Raw genomic sequence first — 13,488 nt, 5'->3', positions numbered from 1 at the left:
GAGAAGTTTGGTGGACTGAAGCCTTCTTCTCTCATCTCGTCAAAGTCATTCTCTGACCAGTTTTGATCCATTGCTGGCGATGAGCCGTGCTCCTTTGCAGGGGGAGATGCGCTCTTATTTTTTGAATTTCCAGCTTTTCTGCCCTGCTTTTCCCCCATCTTTGTGGTGTTATCTGTCTCTGGTCTTTGATGATGGTGACGTACTGATGGGGTTTTGGTATAGGCGTCCTTCCTGTTTGATTTTTTTCCTTCTGACAGTCAGGACCCTCAGCTATAGGTCTGTTGGAGATTGCTTGAGGTCCACTCCCGACCCTGTTTGCCTGGGTATCAGCAGCAGAGGTTGCAGAAGATAGAATATTGCTGAACAGCGAGTGTACCTGTCTGATTCTTTCTTTGGCAGCTTCCTCTCAGGGGTGTCCTCCACTCTGTGAGGTGTGGAGTGTCAGACTGCCCCTAGTGGGGGATGTCTCCCAGTTAGGCTACTCAGGGGTCAGGGACCCACTTGAGCAGTCAGTCTGTCCGTTCTCAGATCTCAACCACCGTGTTGGTAATCCACTGCTCTCTTCAAAGCTGTCAGACAGAGTCGTTCGCGTCTGCACAGGTCCCCGCTGCTTCCGCTGTTGTTTTTTAGCTGTGCCCTGTCCCCAGAGGTGGAGTCTACAGAGACAGGCAGGTTTCCTTGAGCTGCTGTGAGCTCCACCCAGTTCGAGCTTCCCAGTGGCTTTGTTTACCTACTTAAGCCTCAGCAATGGTGGACTCCCCTCCCCCAGCCTCGCCGCTGCCTTGCGGTTAGATTGCCACAGACTGCTGTGTTAGCAATGAGGGAGGCTCCGTGGGCGTGGCACCCTCCCGGCCAGGTGTGGGATATATTCTCCTGGTGTGCCCGTTTGCTTAAAGTGCAGTATTGGGGTGGGAATTACCCAATTTTCCAGGTGTTGTGTGTCTCAGTTCCCCTGGCTAGGAAAAGGGATTCCCTTCCCGCTTGCACTTCCCAGGTGAGGCAATGCCTCGCCCTGCTTCAGCTCTCGCTGGTCAGGCTGCAGCAGCTGACCAGCACCGATTGTCCGGCACTCCCTAGTGAGATGACCCCAGTACCTCAATTGAAAATGCAGAAATCACTGGTCTTCTGTGTCGCTCGCACTGGAAGTTGGAGACTGGAGCTGTTCCTATTCGGCCATCTTACTCCGCCCTCGGGCATACACATTTTTAAAATGTAGTACTTACCACCAAATTATCTATCTGAAAAGTAATCAGCAACTTAAACTTTTAAGTAGCAGTATAAAACATCTTCACAAATATTGTGGATAGAAAACTGTTTGATTCCTCTTTTAAATTCTTATACCAGAAATGAAAAGGATTTTTTCCTATATACATAAGTAATTTGTAAATCTGGAGAAAGGTACTTGGCCTACTTTTAGAGTGTTTGATGATTTGATTTGAAAGAATTCCCTGTAAAATGAAGATGTACTTTTCATCGAATGTGTATATATAACTTTTCATCGAATGTGTATATATAACTGATATATATAACATATCATATCTGTATCTGTATCTTATATATAATAAACAACATAGGCTGGGTGTGGTGGCTCACACCTGCAATCCCAGCACTTTGGGAGGCCGAGGCAGGCAGATCACTTGAGGTCAGGAGTTCGAGACCAGCCTGGCCAACATGGTGAAAGCCCCTCTCTACTAAAAATACAAAAATTAGCCAGGCGTGCTGGCACCTGCCTGTAATCCCAGCTACTTGGGAGGCAGAGGGTGCAGATTGCTTGAACCCAGGAAGCAGAGGTTGCAGTGAACCAGGATTGTGCCACTGGACAATAGCCTGAGCGAAGAAGCGAGACTCCAACTCAAATAATAATAATAATAATAATAAAGAATACAATGAATTCCCTATGCAACGAAAACATATTTTTCATCTAAAAATATATATATAATATAGTAAATATTTCAAGTAAGCTCTCTTTTATTTTGTTAACTATTTTTCTGAAACACAGTCAGTTTTAATTTTTAGTTTGCTAAATCAACCTTCAGAATATCTGCTTACGAGGTCATTCTTAGGGAGGCGTTTGTCAAAATGTACCTGTAAAATAAGCGTTTGTGTTTTCTTCTGGTACTTTACTCATTTGCACATGTAAAAATTTCAGTCTGTATTCCATCAGGAACTCATGTTTGTGACACAAAATTTCATTAGTTTTCCTCAAACAGCAGGCATTTTTTCATTAATAACTCATCCTTTCCTACTCATCAATCCTTACGTATGTCTTACATAATTTCAGTGTTTCTCGGTTTCCTATTCTGTTCCATGCATCTGTCTTTTCAGCTGTTAGTAAACAATTAATTTCAGAAATTAATAGCATATTTTGCTATCTAGAGGAGCAAGTGTTTTTTTTCACTCCGTTATGAGATTTTTAAAAATGTCATCACAATAGTGAAAGACAGCAGGTGTCACACAAAAATGTTAAAACCTTGATTTTTCATTCGGTCTATGTAAAACTGACAAACAGAGAAAGAGCTCACATTTTGAGAAAAATGTCCTTTCCATTCAAGAACACAGAAATCACCTCCCACTTCCAAGTTGCTCTCTAAGAACCTTCAGTAAAGAACCTACCTACACAGGTGGATATGGATGTAAAACGGACAGATTTATCTGAAAATCTCTCGCCTACCGAAAATCACTCAGGGTATTTTTGATAGGGGAATGATCTCTCCTTAGGCACCTCCTATAATGTATACAAACCATGTTTCAAAGGTGTTCGTTAAAAATAACAACACCGTATATGCTTTGTGAGTTAAATCACTCAAATTCTCCATCAACTGCTCCAGCCAGGGAATTATGAGGGATGGAAAACAGCTGAGGGTCCATTTGACTTCGCCGCTCAGAGTGTGCCCGGTGCCCTCCAAGGCCCTGTCCCAGGGGCTGCGGGGTAGCCGGGCCTGGGGACCCCCTCCCACCCCGGACTGAGGCCCCCTCCCTGCTACCTGTGCTGCTTGTCCAGGGCATCCAGGTCTCCGCTCCTGTGCGCCAGGCAGCGCTCCACTTCCCCGGCATCACCCTTGACAGCAGTCCTGTGGATCTTCTGCAGTTCGGAGTCCTGGATTCGGTACCCGGAACCAGTGTAGACGTGGTCTATGGAGCCCAGGACCATCTGGCCCCTGCGGCTCCAGAAGCCAAACAACTTCATGGTTGTGACTTCTCAGACCCCCAACCACCGATCGGCTCTTGAGTGGGGGCAGCTTCCTGTCACCTTTTCACCACCCCCCACCCCCCCACCGACCCAGCCCCAAATCCCCTATCCAACCCCAAGTCTGGATCCAACCCCAAATCCGCGATCCAACCCCCCAGTCCAGGGTTCCAAATCTATAATGTATTCCAAAATCAGATCCAGCCGGTCCACCACAGCCTTCAGCAGCGACACTCGCAGCCTCTGACCTCTCAGACCGAGTGAGCCTCGCAAAGCTGTTGGTCGCGCGCCTGCACCGCGGTGGCCAACTGGGTTCCGGAAGCCGCTCCCTGGCTGCGCACGCGGGCAGGTGGGCTGCAGCTCCAGGCGGGCGCCACTGGGCTCGCGGGTTCTCCTGGGGTCTCCGGGCGGCCCCAGGATCCTAGGCGCGCAGCCAGCCATGCCTGAGAAGGAGGACTTGTATGGCCTTGCGGCCTGCCCCGCTCCTCCTGGGAAGGGAGATCCGGTGCTGGCAAGGGCACTCCGCGGCCACCGGAGTGGCTTCGCGGATGGCCTGGCTTCAGGCTGAGGCTCTGGCCCTGGAGTCTGTGTGGCTAGTATCAGGTAGTGGAAAAGACATGGAGAGTCAGGGGTTGCTGCTTCCCCCACCCGCCCTCACCGCTGCCAGTGCCCGACTGCGCGGTTTGCAGCTGCAGATCTGGCACTGGCGCGGGATGACAGAGCTTCCCTTGCATGGCATTAGGGTCCCCCAGTGCACAGCCTACCTGGCCTCAAGATGAGTTCCTCCTGGACATCTCTCTAGATCCTGGGCCCTGGCGCTGGGCACACTGAACCCACACCGATGAAACTGAGCGGCTGCTGGCGGGCCGATGACCTGACTTTGCCACCTGGGTGTCTGGCCTCAGGATCCACGCTGCTGGGGGGCAGGCCTGGCCTGGGGTGTCCAGTCACTTGCTGTCTGTGCACCACGTCTAGGCTGCAGCTGCGGCTCAGACGCCAGTGGGGGTTGGCAGGCCTGGTACCTGATGTCCTCAGGGTCAAGTGCATCACCCGCCCACTCGAGGGTCTGCTCTGATTTGGCCTCCTCCAAGAACGCAGGGGCCACGGGAGACAGATTCTTCTTCGTGATAACTGGGATGGTTTTGAACAGCAGGTTCTGTGCTGCTGCTGTGCAGACTGCCTGACTTGGAACTCCGGGCACTGGCCCCGTGTCTGCCTGGCAGGTGTGCGGGTAGGGTGAGTGCCGCGGAGGGTCAGGGGTTGCTCCATCATCTCTGCCCATGTGCAATTTGCAGTTCTGCCATTTTCTGCAACAGCTGAGGCGCAGAACCCCCTGGATGGCGTCAAGGTTGCGGGCATGGAGCACAGCCCACCAGGCCTGAGGGTCCGCTCCTTTTCCATGCGGTCTGAAGCCTGACACAGATGCTGAGCACTCTACCTGGATGCAGATGGGGGTGACTGATGGGTTGCAGAGCCGGCCATCTGGCTTTGCCACTCAGGCCTCTGGCCCCAGGATCCGCATGCTGACGTCGTGGGCTGGGAGTGGCCAGGCAGTTGCTGCCCACGTGCAGGTGGCAGCTGCAGCTTGGGCACCGTCAGGGATTGGCAGGGCAGGTACCTGATGACCTCAGGGTCACCAAGTGCACCTCCTGCCCAACCGCGAGTCAGTTCCTTTTTAGCCTGCGCCAACAGCGCAGGGGACATGGTGGCTCAGTTCTCCATGGAAACTGGGATGGGGTTAGCGGCCAGTTCCCGCCCTTTGGTCGCCTGGCCAACTGCCAGACTTTAGCCTCTGCCACCCAGGCATCTGTCTCTGGGGTTACCGCTACTCGGGTAGAAGCGGGGGTCAGGGTGGGCGTGGAGCGTCACCGGTTGCCCGGCCAGCACTGTTTGCAACATAGTCAGATGGGGGCGGCAGCTCTGCAGGAACTCAGACCCAGTCAGCCCTCCCACTCAAGTACAGGTTCCGGATCCTGATGCCTCCACCCACAGAGCCCTGTCCCCGGTGGTGTCCGCTACTCCATGTCCAGCGTGCCTAGGGGTCCCAGGCAGTCTCCGCAACACAGAGCGAGAAGGCACGGGCCCAGGAACCACCGCGGGTATGGGGGTCTTGCAGTGCTCAGGATTCCTGCGGAAACTCTGTGGGCTAGCTGGGCTGGAGCAGGAGCAGGAGGAGGGCGCGCTCTAGAGTCTGGAGTCCTGGGAGAGGAAGAAGGCTCCTTCTTGGGAGGCCACTGCTGTTGCTGCAACCTCTGCCACCACAGGCATTGTACCTGCTGATAGCGCTCTTAACTCACCGCCCGCTGTTGGCTCCGGGATAGCGCCCCTAACACCCTCCCCTCGCCCGCCACAGTGTAGAACCCAATGGCGCACCCAACTTGTCCCCGCCTGGGACGTTGCAGCACCAGCTAACTGCCCCGACCTGCCCCCTGCTGTGGGCCATGCAGTCACGGATAGGACCCCCAACCAACCCCCTGCCGCCAGGAGTGACGCCCCGGAGAGCGCTGCAACCTGCTCCCCTCCGTGAATAGTGCAGCCACCAATCCTTAAAGCCTCCAAGCCGCTCCCCATTACAGGTAATGCAGCCCCAGATAGCGGATAGCACCCCCAACCATCCCTCAGCCACGGACTATGATACCCTGGATAGCGCACCCAACCTGCACCCCGCCGTGGACAGTGTATTCCTCCACAGCACCCCTAACCCGTATGCCGCTGCCGAGAACATGGTCCTGATAGCGCCCCAAACCCGACCCCTGCCACAGGCTGTGCAGCAGCTGATAGAGCCACTAACTCATCCCCCACTGACCTCAGCACAGGCCCGGAATGGTGCCAACAACCCACCCCACCATCCCGCCTGCCACCGGCGGGGTATCACCCCCAAACTGTCCCTTGCCATGGGCAGTGCATCCTCCAATAGCGCACCCAACCTGCCCCCTACCATGGGCAGTCTGGTCCCCAATAGCGCCCAAAACCATCCCCTCCAAGCACCACCCTGCACCCCCCTTTCCCCGCCCCCACCCACAGTACCACCGGATACTGCCCCTAACCTATCCCCTGCGGTGGGCGTTTCAGATAGCGCCCCCAACAAGCCCTCAGCCGCGGGCAGTGCAGCGCTGATAGCACCCCCACCCCACTGTGGGCAGTAAAGCCGGACCAGTCAGCGCCCAATCAGTCCCCGCATCCGGGCGCAGCCTGCAGTGTAACCACAATAATGGCCCCAACCCGCATCCCCACCAGGCTGCGGGCAGCGCAGCACGGGATAGCACACTTAAAGTAGGGACGCCCGGAGTAACACCCCAACCAGCCCCCGCCGTGGGCAGTGTAGCTCCGGATAGCGCACATACCCCATCACCTTTCTACGCTCTGCCCGGCTGCAGTGGCTGTCGCTGCCACCAACGGCAGAGCGGGGGAAAAAAACAAACAAACTTTACCTAATCAAGATTTCAAATACTTGTTGTATATGTAACTTTTAAAATGTTTAATAAGAGCAATAAGATATATATTAAAATAGCCAATAATTGTTATTTTCTCATGTTTTCATTTATTCCATTGTTTACTGACCTTTCAGGCACATAAAATAGGATTTAATTTCCTACTTGGTTCATACTACTTAATATTAGATAATCAATTACCTATAAATCGAAAACCTATGAAAATTAATGCTGGCTTAAAACTGTTTTTGATAATGTAACAAGAAATTCGAAAGATAAAAGGTTAACTTTAATTAATGTCTTCTAAATGAATCTGTGCCTCAATGCTGAGTGTTCAACATCAGCAACAGGATTCAGAGAAATCACACAACTTGCTTTAATTTTTATTTGTAATCTAAGAAAGAGCACTGTTGGGAAGGTCTCATTGCATATTTATGTGATGACCTTTTATAGTTTCTAATATGTATTTTGAAAATAATAATAAATATTTTGCAAGTTACACAGATTTCTGTAATTACTACATACACTGTGTGTGAAATAGTAAACACACAGGCTACTGGCCCCAGAAGCTGGGCTGCTGGTTTGGCCTGAGCTCCTGGTCAGACCAGGAGGAGGGGGCTGGCTGTGTCCACACGCAGGGGCCAGGCCTCGGTGGAGCTCACCAGGCCATAGATTCCATCTGTGCTTGCAGAGTTGAGCAGACTCCAAGGACTGAGCTACTCTCATCAAATCCCCTAGACACTAACTAGATAGCAATCGATGTCTGCTTCTTTCCACAAGAGACTTTAGGCCCTATATGGAACAAAGTCCAAAAGTGTGTGTATGTGTGTATAACTGACTGGGAGTAATGCCAACCAGACCAAAGACAAGCAAGATCACCAGACAAAGCAGCGCCTGCTGTCATCCATCCTGGGAGGGTGTGCCCCAGTCTGGGTGGTTTTGTCAATTCACACCTACCAGCCCATTCTCTGAACTTGAAGTTTTAAAAAGTCCTCATATCAAACTTAATATTAGGGTTAGAGAAGTTAAAACACAAATGGGACTGGCATGAAGTGGACTGTGTTTTCCAAGGAGGATGTTTCAGTTAATAAAAACAATCTCAGTGTCAGCATCATTCATAGAATGGTAGATATTTGTGCCTCTAGCAGGAGGCTACAGTCTTAAGTTACATGGCCCCAAGCCCACATGGTCCTTCTCTTTGCTATTTTAGTTCAGAGAGAAGGGGGTGCAGCCTCAGGACAGGAGGTACCTCTGGTCCAAGGCTCTGAAATGCCTTCCCCACTCAGAGCTGCATTAACCAAGTGTGGCTGCCATGAATACTGAGGGGGAAATGACAGAGGGAAGCTGTTGAAACAGCCCTGAGGCCAGCACCCACTGTGCCGTACCAAGGAAGCCAGGAGGAGAATGGTCTGGCAGGGAGCATGGGGAGCATCTGCTTCCATTTGCTCTCCACCCCCATGGGATTTAACCGAGTGTGTGATGTGGGAAGTGAAGCAGTGCCCAGGAAGCCATGAGAGGGGGAGTCAAATCTGGGCCTCATGCTCTCAGCGGAGGGTGCACTTAGTGATTCAGGCTTCTACTGGGAGAGAGGGGCCGAGGGCAGAGCAGCAGGTGCACAGATGTTATGGCTGGGGGCAAAGTCTTCCTCATCAGGTGGATCAAAGAAAATTATATGAGTGAAAATATTTCACCAAGTCGAATACAGATGGACACTTTGGTTTGCACTTCACTAGGGATGAAGAGGGGAAAAAAGACACAGCTGAGCAAGAGATTTTTGGAACAAGTAACTTTCCAGATGAAGCATTGGTTTTCTTCAGCAGGTCTCAGGTGTGCGAACATTTGGATCATCTGTTGAAGGGAGATATCCAATCTCCTAGACAAAAATGTTCCAAACTTTCACAAACTTAACACCCCCTGTAGTTTAAAAGGCAGGATGTTTGTGATGTGGGTCCTGACTCCACCATCTCTTGGTTAGGGTTCCTGGAAACAGACTCAGATGGAGATTCCTGGGCAAGAGGCTCACTGAGGCATGTGCTGGGGAGGCAGGGGCATGGGTCAGGGCAGAGGGAGAAGTCAGGCAGGGGTGCAGCTCAGCAGAAGCCACAGCCAGGCCCGTGGGGAGCTCTGCAATGGCGATGGCCTCAGAGTGGTAGCACACTGGAGCAGAAGAACCAGGCCTTTGTATTCCCATAGAAGCCATTTATTGGAAAGAGGAAGTTCCAGGAAGGGCATGAACTTGGACAAAGCAGCTTCCTCTGACTCAGATGAATGCCCACAGAGGGACTCAGCTGTGAACCATCAGTGGCCACACTCCCAGAAACTGAGAGAATGAAGTCTCACTGGTAAACAGGAAACTGTGGGAGGGAGCACCACTGCGAAAGCAAGAGATGTCATCTCTAGGAGACTCAGTTAATTTATCTGTACAATGGGAAGAATTATTACCATTACTGCACAGGAAACTTTAAGAAATAAATGAAAGAATATATTTGAAAAGTGACACTGAGCCCTGCATTAGGTTATGTCATCATTGGTGCATACAGCAAGGGGATAAGATGGGTGCATACAGCAAGGGGATAAGATGGGTGACTTCACATGCCCCGTGTGAAGCACAAATTGTTATTCAGCAAGGGCCTCTTAACCAACTCTTAGGTGCCTTGGGTGATGCTGAGTCCCGGAATAAAAAGACGCATTAAGACATGATCTCCTGCAAATGCAAAGAGGTGTATTACTGAGTTAGCTAAAGATATGGGAAACGAAAAGACAAGATTATTCTTATTTGTAGAAGATTTCTTCATGTGTCTAGAAAGCTCAGAAGAATCAAGTTAAATGTTATGAAAATCAATATGGGTATTTGGCAACATGGCTGAATCCCTGGCAAAAATTCAAACATCAGTAGTTTTCCTAGAAGCGAGCAAAAACTAATTGGAATGTGTGAATAACAAAATCTCACCTCTAGAGGCAAGAAAATGGACAGCAATATTTTTAAAGAGAAAGGTACTTTGTAAAATACTCTTGAAAATATTCACAACAATGTTATTCATTATAGCCTAAAAGTAGAGCAACTCAGATATCCACTGATAGACAAATGGATAAAGAAACTATTATATACCCATACAAGGAAATATTCTTTCATCTTATAAAGAAAGGAAATTGTGACACATGCCACGATATGAATGAACTTTGAGGAAATTATGCAAAGTAACATAAATCAGATAAGAAAAGGACAAATACCATGTCATCCACTTATATGAGCTACCTACAGTGGCCTCATTCACAGAGGTTTAGAATAGAATGATGGTAACTAGGGCTTAAGGGATAGCGGAAACGGGTAGTTAATGTTTAATGGATACAAAGTTTCAGTTTGAGAGGATAAAAAATTCTTTCATTGGAGAATGGGGATGTTTGCACACCAATGTGATATACTTAATGATGTAAAACTCAATACTTAAATACAGCTAAAATGACAATTTTTATGTTATCTATATTTTATCATAAAATATTTTTAAAGATATGAGCAAGTTCTTTGTGAAAAATAAGAAAAATTTACTGAGAAGAGAGATAAAATATGACTAGAGCTCTTTTTTGTATGGGAAGAACAAATAAAGTGAACATAATAATTTGTTTCAAATGAATCTATAGTTAATTGTGTTCCATTCAAAATATGTGATAATCATTTTGAGGATACTAAAAAACACGTGGAAAAATAAACCAAAAAACTAAAAATATTTGGAAAATTACTCCTGATGCCTAATATTAAAATATATTACAGAATTAAAAGGATGTGATGATGATGCAGAATAAACACTGCACACAAATCTGTTAGTTATTCCCTGTTGTGGCTGTCAGTTCACAGCCTATTTCGAGAAGCACCACGTGCTGAGTGCTCACATGGTGCTGGGTGCTGGCGAGGCTGCAGACAGCAACAACCCCCAGGGATGGGCAGCCGTCATGCCAGGCACCACCAAGGAAGAGCCCATCCCAGCCTAGGAGGATGGAGGTCCAAGGGGGGGGGGCATCCTGTGAGTGATGACACCTATGCTGAGACTGTGGCCTAGGAGTGAGAATGAGGAAGAGGCTCAAAGCATACATTTCAGAATGAGGGTTAGAAAGGAGGCTGGGAGGGCACAATCCGGCAGGGATCTGCAGGATTCCCATGTGGAGGGTCTCAGTGTGGGAAGTGCAGGCTGGAGGAGTCAATGCCTTGTGCCCAGCATTTGAGCCACACTAGTGAGATCGAGAGCGATTGCCCCGTAGAAGACACAGCGCTCAGAGCTTTGCGGGAAATGCAACAGAGAAGGTCATGTGTTATTCTGCCACTTGTGACAACATAGATGAACCTGGAGAACATTATGTTAAGCCAGACAGAGAAAGACAAACATTACATCATCTCATTTTATATGTGGGATCTAAAAATCCAAACTTATAAAAGCTGAGAGTAGACTGGTGATGACCAGGGGATGGAGCAGGGGGAACATTGCGGAGATGTTAGCCAACACATCTGTATTTCTTGATATAGAAGAACATTATACTATATTAGATAGAAAAAAGATAAGGAATAATCTATGTGGCATTATCCTGATATATAAAGAGAGAGAGAGACTAGAAAACAATAGTTATTTCTGGATATAAGAGGGGGAAAAAATAACTGACAGCCTCAAAGGCAAGGTTGTGGAGCAAGTAGGAGCTATCACACCTTGGTGGGAAGGTAAGATTGTACAATCACTTTAGAAATGTTTGTTATAAACTGAAGTATACACTAACCCTATTGACTTTTGTGTGAATGCAAGAAAATTTGTTACACCTTTTCTGATTATAAAAAATTGAAATCAACAGTCTTAAAAGGAGCCAAGACTCAGGGTGCATCAGGACAGAGAAGTGGGAACTGTGGGAAAACAGGGGTATTGAGCACAGTAGCTGGGAAACGGCATGGGGTCTGAGAACCACAAGAGACTTTTGGAATCTGAATTTGCCAACTGAGTGTGAGAACTATGTGACAGTTTCCATCCTGGGTGCCTGGCTGCTGGTGAGCTTTTCACATGAGATAGTGAGTTCATTTGTGGAGGTTTTGAAGTTGATTTAAGCTTCCCAAAGAGCTGGAAATACGGATATGAAATTAGAAGAAGTTGGATCATATTTATATATAATACATATATATTATTAATCATATAATTATGAAATATAATATACATACATAAAGATATCTTTAAAAGACAGGAAAGCAAAATACAAAACACTCTGAGTTGTGGCGAAGGAAGAATAAATTTTAGTGGACAATCTAGAAAATGTAGAGGAAATGGACTGGGCACAGTGGCTTATACCTATAATCCTGGCACTTTAGCAGGCAGATCATTTGAGGTCAGGAGTTCCAGACCAGCCTGGCCAACATGGTGAAACCCCACCTCTACTAAAAATACAAAAATTAGCCAGGCCATGGTAGTGCATGCATTTAATCCCAACTACGTGGGAGACTGAGTCAAGAGAATCATTTGAACCTGGGAGATGGAGGTTGCAGTGAGCTGAGATTGTGCCATTACAATCCAGCCTGGGTGACAGAGTGAGACTGTGTCCCAAAAGGAAAAAAAAAAGGAAAGAAAATGGAGAAGAAATGGATAAATTCCTGGAAACATATATCCTTCCAGGATCGAACCAAAAAGAAATTGAAATCCTGAGCAGACCAATAATGAGTAGTAAAATTGAAAATGTAACTTTTTAAAAATCCCAATGAAATAAAGCCCAGAACCAAACAGGTTCACTGGAGAATTCTATGAGATGTACAACAAGGAAGTGGTAGTTATTTTACTGAAATCATGCCAAAAAATCAAAAAGAAGGGACTCATCCCTAATATCCTACAAAGCCAGTGTCACCCTGACACTAGAGCCAGGCAAGGACACAACAGAAATAGAAAATTACAGACTAATATCCCTGATGAACATAGATGCAAAATTCCTCAACTAAATGGTAGCACACTGGTCCAGCAGCACATCAAAAGATAATGCACTACACTCAAGTGGATTTGATTCAAGGGATGCAAGATTGTTTTAACATCTGTAAGTCAATAAATATGATTCACCACATAAACAGACTTTAAAACTAAAATCATATGATCATATCAATAGATGTGTAAAAAGTATTTGACAAAATACAGCATCTCTTCAGGATAAAAATTCTTACCAAACTAGGCATACAAGGTGCATAACTAAAATATAGCTAAAAATAATAAAGGCCGTATATGACAAACCCACAGCCAACATCATACTGATTGGGTTCAATTTGAAAGCATTTTGCCTAAGAACTGGAATGGGACAAGGATGCCCACTGTCGACTCATTTAACACAGTACCAGAAGTCCTAGCAAAAGCAATCAGGTAGAAGAAATGAAGAGCATCCAAATTGTAAAAGAGAAAGTCTAACTTTCTCTGTTTGCCAATAAAATGGTCTTATACCTAGAAACCCTTAAAGATACTCCAAAAAACTCCTAGATTTCATGAATGATTTTACTAAAGTTTCAGGACTCAAAATCAATATATAAAAATCAGTACTTCTATACACCAATGATGATGAAGCTTAGAGCCAAATTAAGAACTCAAGGTCATACATAATAGCTACAAAAAATAAAAATACAAAAAAAAAACATTTAATCAAGGAGGCACAAGATCTCTCCAAGGAGAACTACAAAACACTGATGAAAGAAATAGATGAGCCAAAAAAATGAAAAAACATTCCACACTCATAGATTTGAATAATCAATATTGTTAAAATGACCATACTGACAAAAGTTTTCTACAGACTCAGTGCAGTTCCTATCAAATTATCAATATCATTCTTTAGAGAATTAGAAAAAAAATCCTAAAATTCAATCCTAAAGTCCTA

General features: G+C 47.0%; 1 long non-coding RNA gene across 1 annotated transcript; it reads left to right on the top strand.

The window, feature by feature from the left end:
* Positions 1-1,599: 1,599 nt before the first annotated feature.
* LOC117084399 lies at positions 1,600-12,191 on the top strand. The gene is made up of 2 exons (XR_004437437.1): positions 1,600-1,642; positions 11,974-12,191. It is a non-coding gene; the product is annotated as an uncharacterized LOC117084399 (long non-coding RNA).
* The last annotated feature ends 1,297 nt before the right edge of the window (positions 12,192-13,488 follow it).

The sequence above is a fragment of the Trachypithecus francoisi genome, unplaced genomic scaffold (assembly GCF_009764315.1).
Source record: "Trachypithecus francoisi isolate TF-2019V2 unplaced genomic scaffold, Tfra_2.0 Contig00483, whole genome shotgun sequence".
NCBI classification, from domain to species: Eukaryota; Metazoa; Chordata; class Mammalia; order Primates; family Cercopithecidae; genus Trachypithecus; species Trachypithecus francoisi.
Note: the sequence above shows the minus strand (reverse complement) of the source record. Positions and strands in the feature narration are given on the sequence as shown.